Raw genomic sequence first — 14,831 nt, 5'->3', positions numbered from 1 at the left:
TAGTTAATGCTCAGTAAATATCTAATTTTGTTTATTTATTTATTGAATAAACAAATCAATGAGTGACCCTACCTCCCCAATTTCCCCAAGGTCTAGGTGCATTGGAAGAAAGATATCTACCATAAATCTAGAAAAGTCAACAGGTAAGAGGCCTTAGATAAGGGTACCTCACTGGATGTTTTGTGAAACAGCCAATTACAAGTACTGGAAACGTAAAATCTACCAAGTGCATGAGGAGATACGTGAGGATGTTGACACCAGTATTAGTTATAACAGCAAGAAATGGCACTAACCTAAAAGTCCATCAAGAGAAGCCTGGGTAAATACAAGACCGTATACTCATTTGATGCCTACTCTATAGGAGTGACAATGAACAGACTAAAGCTATGTGTATAAATATAAATGAACCACTGAAAAATGTAATGCTGAAGGGAAAAAAAGCAACTCATAGGAGAATTCAAATAGTATGATGCCATTTATATAAGATTTTTAAATATACCCAACAATATTGTTTCCAAAGCCTTCATTTGCAGTGTAAGTATAAAAATGCATGGTGTTGTTGTTTAGTTGCTAAGTCATGTCCAACTCCTTTGTGACCCCATCGACTGTAGCCTGCCAGGCTCCTCTGCCCATGGGATTTCCCAGGCAAGAATACTAGAAAGGGTTGCCATTTCCTTCTCCAGAGGATCTTCCTGACCTAGGGATCAAACCCCTGTCTCCTGCATTGGCTGGAAGATTCATTACTTCTGAGCCACCATGGAAGCCCCCAAAATGCATGGATATAAGAAATACTAAATGTTGAATGAATGAACCTGTGCCCCCTGCTTTCAATTTTATTGATATCCGCTCTTATCTTTGTTATTTCTTTCCTTCTGCTTGCTTTGGGTTTAATTTTATCTTTTTCTACCTTAGGTAGAGACTTAAGAAAGTTTCTTAAGAGACTAGGATTGAGATTTTATGCTGTGCTGAGATAAGCATTCAACACTACAAATTTTCCTCTCAGTTCAGTTCAGTCACTCAGTTGTGTGCGACTCTTTGTGATCCCATGGCCTGCAGCATGCCAGGCTTCCCTGTCCATCAGCAACTCCCAGAGCCTACTCAAACTCATGTCCATCGAGTCAATGATGCCATCCAACCATCTCATCCTCTGCTGTCCCCTTCTCCTGCCATCAATCTTTCCCAGAATCAGGGTCTTTTCCAATGAGTCAGTTCTTCACATTAGGTGGCCAAGGTATTGGAGTTTCAGCTTCAGCATCAGTCCTTCCGAAGAATATTCAGGACTGATTTCCTTTAGGATGAACTAGTTTGATCTCCTTGCAGTCCAAGAGAACCTCAAGAGTCTTCTCCAACACCACAGTCGAAAGCATCAATTTCTTGGTGCTCAGCTTTCTTTAATAGTCCAACTCTCACATCCATACATGACTACTTTGACTAGATGGACCTTTGTCAGCAAAGTAATGTCGGTTTCTTAATACGCTGCCTAGGTTGGTCATAGCTATTCTTCCAAGGAGCAAGCGTCTTTTAATTTCAGGGCTTCAGTCACCATCTGCAGTGATTTTGGAGCTCAAAAAAACCAAGTCTGTCACTGTTTCCACTGTTTCCCCATCTATTTGCCATGAAGCGATGGACCAGATGCCACGATCTTAGTTTTCTGAATGCTGAGTTTTAAATCAACTTTTTCACTCTCCTCTTTCACTTTCATCAAGAGGCTCTTTAGTTCTTTGCTTTCTGCCATAAGGGTGGTCATCTGCATATCTGAAGTTATTGCTCTTTCTCCTGGCAGTCTTGATTCCAGCTTGTGCTTCATCCAGCCTGGCATTTCTCATGATGTACTCTGCATGTAAGTTAAATAAGCAGGGTGACAATATACAGCCTTGACGTACTCCTTTCCCAATTTAGAACCAGTCTGTTGTTCTACGTTCAGTTCTAACTTGCTTCTTGACCTGCATACAGATTTCTCAGGAGACAGGTCAGGTGGTCTGGTGTTCCCATCTCTTTCAGAATTTTTCATATTTTGTTGTGATTCACACAGATAGAGTGCCTGAAGAATTTTCCTCTAAGTATTGTTTTAATTGCATTTCCAAATTTTCTGATGTGTTACAACTGCATTTTCATTCAGTTCAAAATACTTTTAGATTTCTCAGTCCGATGAGAAACAAATTTACCAACTAGAACGAGTGTTTTTTCTTTTTAATTTTACTTTAAAGCAAGTGTTTTTATGCAGTTGTTTTTGCATTTAACTTTACAGTTACCAGTCCAAACGCCATTTTCCAATGTTTAGGTCAGCTGCTTTTTTATCTCACCCCATCCGTGAGATCCATTTGTTATAGTCTTCATTCCATCTTGGAATCTTTGTTGATTTTTAAACATTTCCATATGATAAAGTTCATTCTGTAATGGTTTTTGAAAATCCAGAGTCATCTATCCACCACTCCAGTAGCCTGCAGACGAGTTCAATCACTTAAACACCTAGAAGTTCTTTGTATGTAGCCTTTTGGTCAACTATGTCCCCTTCCCCCAACCCTGGAAACCATTGATCTGTTTTCTGTCCCTATAATTTTGCCTTTCTCGAAATGTCATATGACCGGAAGCAAACATCTGTAGGCTCTTGGGTTTTGTTTTTCTCATCTAAAGAGATACAATTACAATCTAGTTTCATCCTGTTATTTCACACACACGGCTCCTGTTCCTTGTTATTGCTGTGCAGTGTCCCACTGCATGGAGGGACTGCCGTTTGTTTGTCCATTCACCTGCTGAAGGACATCCTGGCTTTACCCAGGATTGACTGTTATGAATAAAGTTACAGTAAACGTTAGTGTAAGGTTTTAATGTCTTTTCAATTCACTTGTATCAATACCTAGAACTAGGATTGCTGGGTTGTATGATAAGTATGTTTAACTTTATAAGAAACTGCAAGCTGTCTTCCCAGTGGCTATACTGTTTTGCATTCCTGTCAGCAATGAATAAGCATTCCTGTTGCTCTGCATTCTTCTATTTGGTGGTGTTGTGTGTGTAATAGTATCTCATTGTGTGCGTGTTTTATTTGCATTTCCCTAATGACATATTTTCATGTGTTTATTTGTAGTTCACGTGTTTATATGTGTTCATGTGTCCCAGTTCTTTTGACCATTTTTTTCCGCTCGGGTTTATTTTCTTATCATTAAGAGTTCTTATGTATTCTACATACAAATCCTTTATTAGGTATGTGACTTGCAAATACTTTTTTCCATGTCTGTGCTATGTTTTCATTTTCTTTATGGTGTCTTTCATCATTCCTTTTTTAAAAAGAAACCCCTGATTATTATTCCATTGTATAAATTTGTCGTAATTCATTTAGCCAGTCTTTGGTTGATGGACATTGATATTATTTTCAAACTCTTTACATGTTATAAAATTTGCCACACTATGCTGCAACTTATGGGATCTCAGTTCCCCAAACAGGGATGGAATCCAAGCCCTTGGTGTTGAGAGTGCAGTCCTAACCACTGGACCACCAGGGAATTCCTGAAATTCGCCTTTTCTATAATTGAGATGCAGGTCTTCCTTCAGTTTGTCATTTGCCTTTTTACCTCACATGATTATGTTTTGTATCTTCTTGAAGTCAAATACATTGATCTTTCCCCCTCAGGCTTCTGAATTTTATGTTATCCTTAAAAGGATCTTCTCCACTTCAAGGTTATAAAAGAATTCTCCCAGGGATTCTGCTGGTATGCACATGGTTTCCTTCTTTTCATTTAAATCTTTGATCCTGGGGATCTCCCTGGTGGTCCAATGGTTAAGAATTAATCCTTCCGCTGTAGGGGGCATGGGTTCCATCCCTGGCCTGGGAACTAAGATCCCACATGGGCAAAAACAAAACAAAAATAAACTTTTATCCTTTCAGTGCCAGGTATAAGATGTGAAGTACGGACTTAGTTATTAATATACTCATTTATTTATTCAGCTGCACCGTGTCTTAGTTGTAGCACTCAAGATCTTCAGTTGTGGCATGTGGGATCCAGTCCCCCGTTGCTGTTGTTCAGTCACTAAGTCCTGTCTCTTTGTGACCCCTTAGACTGCAGTGTGCCAGGCTTCCCTATCTTCCACCATCTCCAGGAGTTTGCTCAAATTCATGTCCACTGAGTCAGTATTGCTATCTAACCATCTCATCCTCTGCCGCCTCCACTTCCTCCTGCCTTCAATCTTTCCCAGCATCAGAGTCTTTTCCAATGAGTCGGCTCGTCGCATCAAGTGGCCAAAGTATTGGAGCTTTAGCTTCAAGATCTGTCCTCCCAATGAGTATTCAGGGTTGATTTCTTTTAGGATTGACTAGTTTGATCTCCGTGCAGTCCAAGGGACTCTCAAGAGAGTCTTCTCCACTGTTATAATTTGAAAGAATCAATTCTTCAGCATTCAGCCCTCTTTAAAAAAAAAAATATTTTTTTTACTTTTTAATTGGAGGATAATTACTTTACAATACTGTGTTGGTTTCTGCCATACATCAACATGAATCAGCCATAGTATACATATGTCTCCCTCTTGAACCTCCCTCCCATCGGGCTTCTTTGTGGTTCAACTGTCACATTCATACATGACTACTGGAAAAACGTAGCTTTGACTATATGGACCTTGGCTGGCAAAGTGGTGTCTCTGCTTTTTAGTATGCTGTCTAGGTCTGTCATAACTTTCCTTCTAAGGAACAGGTGTCTTCTGATTTAATGTTTGCAGTCAACATCTACAGTGATTTTGAAGAAAATAAAATCTGTCACTGCTTCCACTTTTCCCCTTCTATTTGCCATGAAGTGATGGGACTGGATGCCATGGTCTTCATTTTTTAATGTTCAATTTCAAGCCAGCTTTTTTACTCTCCTCTTTCACTCTCATCAAGAGGTTCTTTAGTTCCTCTTCTCTTTCTGCCATTAGGGTTGTATCATCTGCATATCTGAGGTTGTTGATATTTCTCCTGGAAATCTTGATTCCAGCTTGTGATTCATCCAGCCTGGCATTTCTGATGATGTACTCTGCATATAAATTAAATAAGGAGGGTGATAATATACAGCCTTGACATACTCCTTTTCCAATTTTGAACCAGTCCCTTGTTCCATGTCCGGTTCTAATGGTTGCTTCTTGACCTGCTTATAGGAGACAGGTAAGGTTGTCTGGTATTCCCGTCTCTTTAAGAATTTTTCAGTTTGTTGTGATCCTCACAGTCAAAGGCTTTAGGATAGTTAATGAAGCAGATGTTTTTTTCTGGAATTCCCTTACTTTCTGCATGGTCCAGCGAATGTTGGTCATTTTATCTCTGGTTCCTCTGCCTTTCTAAACCTAGCTTGTACATCTATCTGAAAGTTCTCAGTTCACGTACTGCTGAAGCCTAACTTGGAGGATTTTGAGCATAACCTTATTAGTATGTGAAATAAGCACAATTGTATGGTAATTTGAACATTCTTTGGCATTACCCATCTTTGGGATTGGAATGAAAACTGACCTTTTCCAGTCCTGCGGCCACTGCTGAGTTTTCCAAAGTTGCTGACATATTGACTGCAGCACTTTAACAACATCATCTTTTAGGATTTGAAATAGCTCAGCTGGAATTCCATCACCTCCACTAACTTTGTTCATACTAATGCTTCCTAAGGCCTATTTGACTTCACAATCCAAGATGTCTGGTTCTAGGTGAATGACCACACCATTGTGGTTATCTGGGTCATTAAGACCTTTTTTGTATAGTTCTGTGTATTTTTGCCACCTCTTTTTAATTGCTTCTGCTTCTGTTAGGTCTTTATCATTCCTGTCCTTTACCCTGCCCATCCTTGCATGAGATGTTCCCTTTATATCTCCAGTTTTCTTGAAGAGATTGCTGGTCTTTCACATTCTATTGTTTTCCTCTATTTCTTTGCATTGTTCACATAAGAAGGCTTTCTTTTCTCTCCTTGCTGTTCTCTGGAACTCTGCGTTCAGTTGGGTATATCTTTCCCTTTCTCCTTTGCCTTTAGTTTCTCTTCTTTTCTCAGCTATTTGTAAAGCCTCCTCAGATAACACAGGTCAGGTTCCCCAAGTAGGGGTCTGGGTTCTGTCTCCTCACAGTGTGACCTGCCCTTAGCCACCTGACCACCAGGGAAGTCCCTGAAGTATGGATTTAACTCTTTATTTTTTTCTTGAAGACACTACATAGCAGTTTTCTCAAACCACTTATTGAATGAAATCCATCTTAGCCAGTTTGAAATACCACCTTTATTGAATATTAAACACCAACATGAGTTTGGGTCTATCTGGGAATTTCCTTTCTCTTCCACTGATTCATGGAACTTATTAGGTACTAGTACCTAATAGTCTTAATTATAATAATAAAGGCTTTATGATACATTCACTACGGGGTCAGGCATTTTCAGAAATGTTTTCTTGTTGATTTTTCCATAGGAATTTTAGACGTGGTTCATCTAGTTCTAAAACAAAATCCTGTTTGTGTTATTTTGGGGCTCTCATTAAATGTCTATATTATATCTCATTAACCCACTCCAGTGTTCTTGCCTGGAGAATCTCAGGAACGGGGGAGCCTCATGGGCTGCTGTCTATGGGGTCGCACAGAGTCGGACACAACTGAAGCAACTTAGCAACAGCAGCAGCAACCACCCTTAAGGGAGAAAGTGAAGAGGAACTAAAGAGCCTCTTGATGTAAGTGAAAGAGGAGAGTGAAAAAGTTGGCCTAAAGCTCAACATTCAGAAAACGAAGATCATGGCATCCGGTCCCATCACTCCACGGGAAATAGATGGGGAAACAGTGGAAACAGTGGCAGACTTTATTTTGGCGGGCTCCACAATCACTGCAGATGGTGATTGCAGCCATGAAATTAAAAGACACTTACTCCTTGGAAGAAAATTATGACCAACCTAGATAGCATATTCAAAAGCAGAGGCATTACTTTGCCAACAAAGGTCTATCTAGTCAAGGCTATGGTTTTTCCAGTGGTCATGTATGGATGTGAGAGTTGGACTGTGAAGAAAGCTGAGTGCTGAAGAATTGATGCTTTCGAACTGTGATGCTGGAGAAGACTCTTGAGAGTCCCTTGGACTGCAAGGAGATGCAACCAGTCCATTTTAAAGGAGATCAGTCCTGGGTATTCTTTGGAAGGACTGATGCTAAAGCTGAAACTCCAATACTTTGGCCACCTCATGCGAAGAGTTGACTCATTGGAAAAGACTCTGATGCTGGGAGGGATTGGGAGCAAGAGAAGGGGACGACAGAGGATGAGATGGCTGGATGGCATCAGCAACTCGACAGACATGATTTTGAGTAAACTCCGGGAGTTGGTGATGGACAAGGAGGCCTGGCATGCTGCGATTTATGGGGTCACAAAGAGTCGGACATGACTGAGCGACTGAACTGAACTGAACTATCTGATATCTTAATAATGTAGATTCTTGCTAGCCATGAACATAGCTTATATTTCTATTTGTTGAAGTTTTTCCTGGGTCAGTCTATTAAATTTTTTCCTCACGTAGGTTGTGAATTTTTATTGTAATGTTTATTCCTAGGAATTAAATAATTCTTGCTTTGGAAATGGGGTCTTTCATTATATCTTTTGTTGCATCCCTCAGCTGTCTGAAATAGCCCTAGAAAATCAGTCTACCATAAATAATCACTCTGACTAGCAAGTAGTTCTCAACCAGTTTCCCCTTGCAACATGTAGTATAGGTGACCTTGACATACGCCATTCAATCCTACAGGTGTTCCTTGTTTTTTAGAGACTCCAGCAGAGAAAGAAAGGCTCTGGTTCTTTAGCAGCTGATGGAAATTTGTATGTATCAGATATTGTGTTGACAGTCAGGGATACCATGGTGACCTAAGTCCCCGCCCTCATGAAAGCTGATCACATAGTCCTAGCCAAACAGAACAAACTCAGAAAATAATTGAATAATTATAAAGGTGCAAAGTTCTGCTAAGGGGTTGTAAGATTGGAGCAGTGATAATTGTCAGGTGTTAACATCAATTAACACCCACATTGAAGGCTTCAATTACCTCCCAAATACTGCTCACTCACCTGCTGTGTCTCCAATCCTGACTTTCCTTTAAACTCCATTTCCACTTCTACCTCAGGAGGCAGAGTCTAATTGTCCTAACCCAGTCTGGACTGGCTTGTGTTTTGCTTGTAGCCAATGAGTGCCGAGTGAGTGGGCCAATGAGTGGCCTAAAGCTCAACATTCAGAAAACTAAGATCATGGCATCCAGTCCCATCACTTCATGTCAAATAGATGGGGAAACAGTGGAGACAGTGGCTGACTTTATTTTTTGGGGCTCCAAAATCACTCCAGATGGTGATTGCAGCCATAAAATTAAAAGCCGCTTACTCCTTGGAAGGAAAGTTATGACCAACCTAGACAGCATATTAAAAAACAGAGACATTACTTTGTCCACAAAGATCCATCTAGTCAAGGCTATGGTTTTTCCAGTAGTCATGTATGAATGTGAGACTTGGACTATAAAGAAAGCTGAGTGCCGAAGAATTGATGCTTTTGAACTGTGATGTTGGAGAAGACTCTTGAGAGTCCCTTGGACTGCAAGGAGATCCAACCAGTCCATCCTAAAGGAGATTAGTCCTGGGTGATCATTGGAAGGACTGATGTTGAAGCTGAAACTCCAATACTTTGGCCACCTGATGTGAAGAGCTGACTCATTTGAAAAGACCCTGATGCTGGGAAAGATTGAGGGCAGGAGGAGAAGGGGTCAACAGAGGATGAGATGGCTGGATGGCATCACCAACTCAATGGACATGAGTGTGGGTAAATTCCGGGAGTTGGTGATGGACAGGGAGGCCTGGCGTGCTGCAGTTCACAGGGTCACAAACAGCTGGACACAACTAAGCGACTGAACTGAACTGAATGAGTGCTGAGGAATTGATGCTTTTGAACTGTGGTGCTGGAGAACTCTTGAGAGTTCCTTGGACAGTAAGGAGATCAAAGCAGTCAATCCTTAAGAAAACCAACCCTGAATATTCATTGGAAAGACTGATGCTGAAGCCGAAGCCCCTATATTTTGGCCACCTGATGTGAAGAGCCAACTGATTGGAAAAGACTCTGATGCTGGGAAAGATTGAAGGCAGGAGGAGAAGGCAACAACAGAAGATGAGATGGTTGGATGGCATCACTGACTCAGTAGCCATGAATCTGAACAAGCTCTGGGAGATGGTAAAAGACAGGGAAGCCTGGCTTGCTGCAGTCCATGGGGTTGTAAAGAGTCAGACAGGACTGAGCAACTGAACAACAACAAGTGAACTATAGTGGATGTGGCGCTGCGTGCTGTCCAAGGCTCAGCCAGATTAAGAGTGTAGGTCTGCCTTGTTGTTGTTCAGAGCTCTGCCTTGCTCTGTGGGATTCTCTCTCTTTAAGCCTTTAGCTGCCAAGTAAACAGTTTGATCGCCCTGAGGCTGCCATGCTGCGAGGAGCTCAAAGTAGCCCATTGAGAGATCACACGGATGGGCTTTCCAGAGGCCCAGCCGGCACCCAAGCACGGTATCCCCCAGTGGTCCATTCCACACTAGAGATCCCAAATTAGAAGATCCTTGTCAAGCTCCTTCCAAATTCCAGACCCACAGATCTACTAGAGATAATAAAATGATTGCTGTTCTTTCAAGCTACTAAATTTGGGATCGGTTTGTCTGGCAGCGTAGTAACGGGGCCTGGGCCACGTGTCCCAACACAGGGCTTTGCACATGCTTTCCCTCCTACTTGAAACACTTGCACTGCTTTTGCCTAGTTACCGCCTACGTGTCTCCTTGGATCTTGGTAAAGCTACAACGCTTCTGGAGGCTCCACTCCCCAAACCTTGAAACTGGGATTTCATAATGCCCTCATAACATCGGCACCTGTCGTACTTGTCACAGTTGTACTTAGAGATTCTTTCACTTGTCTTTCTGACAAGTCTTCAGCTCCATAGACCAGCATTCAGTCCATGCAGTTATAATGTCGGCCATGCATTGTAAACTCAAACATCAACAGGAACAGGGTAGTAAGAGAAAGGAGAGATGTGGGGAGGGGAGGGGTTGTGGTGAAATGAAAGTACTCATCTCCAGGACACAGTTGCCACTCAGCAGGCTCTGTGCAGCCAAAGCTGCCTCCTTTTTAAAAAATGTATTATTTATTTATTTGGCTGCACTGGGTCTTGGTTGTGACACTTGGAATCTTTAGTTGCAGCATGTAGGATCTAGTTCCTCCACCAGGGATGGAACTTGGGCCCCTGTATAGAGTGTGTGGAATTTTAGCCTACTGGACCACTAGGGAAGTCCCAAATCTGCCTCATTTTTAAAGAAATGACACAAACCCAGATTATTATGTGAATGTTACAATGACAGCTTCCCTGGTGGCTCAGATGGTAAAGCGTCTGCCTGCAATGTGGGAGACCTGAGTTTGATCCCTGGGTTGGGAAGATTCCCAGGAGAAGGAAATGGCAACCCACTCCAGTACTCTTGCCTGGAATATTCCACAGATGGAGGAGCCTGGTAGGCTACAGTCCACGGGGTTGCAAAGAGTCAGACAGAACTGATCGACTTCACAATGACAGCAACAAATTAAAACTAAAAACCCAGAAGAAAGAAAAGGAGAGAAAAGAAAAATAACAATCACCTGAAGATTTAATACTCCTTATTTTTTTAGAACAACTTTGAACTCTCACTTTGTATAACCAAGGAACTGTATTTAACTGAGGCACAGGTTAGCCGTGGGCTGGCTGGGGTTCAGGAGTAGGTCACTTGGATTTGTTATTCTCTATTTGTACCTAGAGACTGTCAGTCAAATTCTCTTCCAAGGGCCAGAAGACTTGACTCTTGCCTAATTACTAAAAAAAAAAATAAAATTATTTTTAGGAATTACTTATTTTTCTTTAGGAAGAAGATGGAAGTGAGGAATTGTGACCATTAAGTTACACTAAATCCTGTGTATTCCTTCCCAGAATTTACATTATATGTATTTGTAATAAGGAATGGGAACTCGCAGAGCTCGTGAAGGTCCTGTGAGAGGTTGATTTTTATCTAAAGATCATATCTATTATTTCACGTATTGGTTAGAAAAGAGAGAAATGAGCCATCAAGCCATGAAAAGATACAGCTTGATATCTTTTCAAGGAATCAAGGAGAATGGAATGCCTGGCCGTCCAGTGGTTATAACTCTGCTTTCACTGCAGTGCCCCAGGTTCAATCCCTGGCTAGGGAACTAAGATCTCGAAGTCACACAGCACAGCCAAAAAGAAACAAAGAGCAGTTAGTCACCTTCGCTGATCAGAGCAGCATACTTAATTCTTTACAACACTAAGGAGAGTCCTATGAGTCTTTAGATGGGGAAGCTGAGAAAGGGTGTCTTCAAACAACTAATTCTCATGACCCCTAGGTCAAACAGGAACTTGTTCCTATTTAACTAAGAGGAAAACTGAGGCCCAGCTGTATTGAGGCCCAAGGCATAGGATAACATCCAAGGATTGCGTTGGGGCTGGGGGATGGGGAAGAGAAATATCCCCCTCAATATATAGAAGGAGGGAAGAAAGCTGAGACTGGAAGTCATGGGCCCATCACCTGGGTCACCAGGGGTGACAGTAAAATGGGTCAAAACGCTACCTTCTACGTTTAAACCTTTGCAGAGATTGTCTGTGCAGAGACCTCAGCACTGGGTTTAGGAAACCTTTCTGTGCTCCTTTACCCAAGTGACCTATAGGATCCAGATTGCTTGAAAGTTAGCAAGAAAAAAAAAAAAAATTAACCTTCAGCAGAGGGCTGGACAATATCTCAGTGCTGCTTAGTACTGTCTTACATGGGTACTAAACAGACAGTGAAGTTCCTTTGACTGTTTTTGGTATCCTAAAATTCAGGTTCCTTGTATGTTTGTTTTTTTTTTAAGACTGCATAAAAGTGCCTTCTTATATTATTTTATATACAGTTTATAAGTAAGGAAAATAACGAGAGATGTCACTTTTTTAGATAAATGGGGAAAAACAATAAAACTTTTAACTCAATATTACTTTCTCATCAACAAGCTCTTATTGCAATTGTTTTTGAATCATTTTCTTTTTTTCCCCTAACTTTAAACTTTTTATTTTGTATTGAGGCATAGCTGATTTAACAATTTTGTGGTAGTTTCAGGCGAACAGCGAAGGGACTCAGCTATATATATACATGTATCCATTTGCCCCCAAACCCTGTCCTCATCCAGGCTGGCAAGTAACATTGAGTAGAATTCCATGTGCTATACATGGAATTCCATACGTAGGTCCTTCCTTGTATTTTATAAGGAGCAAAGTCAGGAGGCTTGCCCCATCCGGAAAAGGGAGTCCTCTATGCCTGGGGCAAGGTCCCAAAGCACTGTTTGGAGCAGCCCCATCAGCCACTTGATATCATGAACTCAGCAAATTCAACTATATTGCCTTGGCAAGAGAGATTGAGCAATAGTTGGATTGAGAGATACTGAGAGAGATAGAGAAACTATTTTTATTTTTTGAGAAACTATTTTTAAATAGTAAGGACGCAGTCCTAGAATAAGCAAGAGAGAACGTGCCTGGACATCAGCAGTCCCTTCCTTTACTGTTCCCTCAACCTCCAACAACGTGTGCGTGTGCGGTTCTTGACTGCGTCTGATTCAACGTTCCCCATGCGCAAACTTCAACCTCTTATATGTGGGCGGCAAAACACTACTTAGTTCATCTAAAACTCGGCGAAAGAACTAAAAACCCGGCCCTTCTTGCCTTTTAACTCACTATAAAAGTTGGGGCTTTTATTGTGTTTTACTCTCCCTAGAACGTAAGTCCCATGAGGGAAGGGGTTTTTGTCTGATCACCACTATATTCTCAGCCCTCGGAGCAGTGCTCTGCAGGTAGCCGGCGTTTCATAAACATTCACGAAACGAGGAATTGAGAGGCGAGAAAGGAGTAACGCAGGTCGGAGGAGACGAAGACGGAAAGGGGAAAAGGGAAGAACGAAGCGGAAGGAGGAAAGAAGGAAGGCCCAGCCTCCGCTCCGCTCCAGCGGACAACCCACGCCTCCCCCCGATCTCCAGAGGACTACAACTCCCAGCAAGGCCCCGGGAGCCTAGGGCCGGCCGAGGAGGCACAGGCGGGGCCAACCCGGCTCCAGACAGCCCGGCTCCCGTCGTGCCTCACGTGACGGCGGCCGCTGCAGCGCCCGCCGGGACCTGTAGTCTGGGCCGCGGGTGGGGGTGGGGCTGGGCACGGAGACGGGCGGGGGCCGGGAGGGCGGGCGCAGGCCCCTCCCCCGTCACTTCCTGCGGGGCTGCGGGCGCCGGGGCGGTTCTTCAGCGTTTGCGCCGGCGGCGGCCGCGTCTGGCTCGGCTCCCCGCCTCCCTCAGACCCCCCGGCCCGGCGGCGCCCGCCTCCTTCGCGGCCACTCCGCCTCTCCCAACCCGACGTCCCTTCCTCTGCCCCTTCCTCCTTCCCCTCCTCGCCGCCGCCCAGGACCGCCGGCCGGGGGACGAGCCCGGGGCAGCAGCCAGGTGAGACGGCCGGGCCTGACGGGGCCGCGGGGGCCGGTGGGCCGCGCGCCTGGGGCTTAGGCCGCGGCGGGCCCGCGCGCTCTCGGCCTTGTTCTCCCGCCTCCCCCCGCCCGGGCCTCTCTCTCCCGCCCGCGGGGCCTTCCCGGAGGAGGCGGGCTCTTCCGCGCCCCCCGGCCCCGGGGCGCCCCGCGCGGCCTGGACCCCGGGGCGCCCCCAGCCACTCCGTCCCGCGCTGGGGGGCCCAGAAAACAGGTGCCACGCCGCCTTGCCTCTTTGCTTTTCCTCGCGCGGCGTTGCTGAAGTTATTCTCGAGGCCGGGGCGGGAAGGGTGCGGGGGGCCGTCCCCCTGCTTCCAGTCCCTGGGGGTCCGGGGCACCCAGATCACCTCAGCCGGCTGTGGAGCGTGATGCGAGCGTGGCCCAGGTGTCCGACGCCGGGGGTGGGGGGCAGATCCCAGCACTGTCCCCCTCCCTTCGGCAAGTCGCTGGAAGTCTTTTGTGTTTTGGTTAGTTAAAAAAAGGGGACGAATGCCGTCCCTGCCCTCCGAAGGCTGGTAGGGTTCAGTGAAACGGGGCGTGGGAAGCGCTTATCAGGGTGCCAGACCCACAGCGTGTCGCCTGCATAGTTGATTAGCGTGATATTAGGGTCTAACTTAATGCGTAGAGATTGGACCAGAGTTGACCTACCTACCCGTTTTGGGTTTCCTTAGAGGCGGAAACGTTTCAGCTTCGTGCCCACCGCCAGCGCCGGGGCATTGTTTTGGGGTGGTCAACTTCTGAAAGGGGCGTCCGTTTCATGGGGACAGTCTGTGAGCCGGCAGCCTGTGAAAGACAAGTGTTGTTATTTCCTTCTCCTCCGCTGAGTCAACTGCAGGATTTTCACCAGTTCCCTCAAGTCTATGAGCAACCTGTCCTTTTTTTTTTTTTTCCCTCTGCCCATCATCCTGCTTCTTGTTGTCATTCCATTTCAGGGAAAGTTTCGTTGAGTTTAGCAAACCATTCTGGAGCACTTACTGTGTTTGTCAGGCTCTGGAGGGAGAGTGTCCGTGTCCGGAGCTGGAAAAATGTCTTGTCTTTTCTTGCCGCTGCATCTCTAACTTTTTTTTTCTTCTTACCGCAGCTTTGCTTTTAAGTCCCCTCCGTCCCCGCGGGCCGGCTTTGCTTTTAAGCCCTTGCCCCACCTCCGTGTTGCAGTGTTGCTTCTGTGGACGTTTTCTTCTGTTCGGGCGAAGATGTGTGCTTCCCTCTGTTCTTCCTCTGTTCTCTGGCTGTGGGGACGTTTTTAAGGTCACTCTTGCTCTTCGGCTTGTCGCTTTCATCGTTTAGAGGGTGGTGGAAAAAGAGACCAGATTTTTGGTTGATTTT

General features: G+C 44.4%; 2 protein-coding genes across 20 annotated transcripts in view; one reads left to right on the top strand and one right to left on the bottom strand.

The window, feature by feature from the left end:
• DDX27 (DEAD-box helicase 27) overlaps nucleotides 1–14,783 on the bottom strand; it is a 50,467-nt gene extending 35,684 nt beyond the window's left edge. Inside the window, exons 1-2 of one of the 2 annotated variants that reach the window (XM_069548776.1) lie at nucleotides 14,481–14,783; nucleotides 14,154–14,288 (exon numbers count right to left, since the gene is read on the bottom strand). The gene's annotated coding sequence lies outside the window, so the exon portion shown is untranslated. The remainder of the gene's footprint in view (nucleotides 1–14,153; nucleotides 14,289–14,480) is intronic. The other variant, XM_069548777.1, reaches the window with a different exon arrangement.
• STAU1 (staufen double-stranded RNA binding protein 1) overlaps nucleotides 13,015–14,831 on the top strand; it is a 62,251-nt gene continuing 60,434 nt past the window's right edge. For 5 of the 18 annotated variants that reach the window (XR_011248285.1, XR_011248284.1, XM_069548785.1 and 2 more), the window contains exon 1: nucleotides 13,160–13,467. The gene's annotated coding sequence lies outside the window, so the exon portion shown is untranslated. Of the gene's footprint in view, nucleotides 13,468–14,831 lie in introns of all 18 variants that reach the window. The other 13 variants (XM_069548791.1, XM_069548795.1, XM_069548800.1 and 10 more) reach the window with 12 other exon arrangements.

The sequence above is a fragment of the Ovis canadensis genome, chromosome 13, assembly GCF_042477335.2.
Source record: "Ovis canadensis isolate MfBH-ARS-UI-01 breed Bighorn chromosome 13, ARS-UI_OviCan_v2, whole genome shotgun sequence".
Taxonomy (NCBI): Eukaryota; Metazoa; Chordata; class Mammalia; order Artiodactyla; family Bovidae; genus Ovis; species Ovis canadensis.
This window is presented reverse-complemented; position numbering and strand designations above follow the sequence as displayed.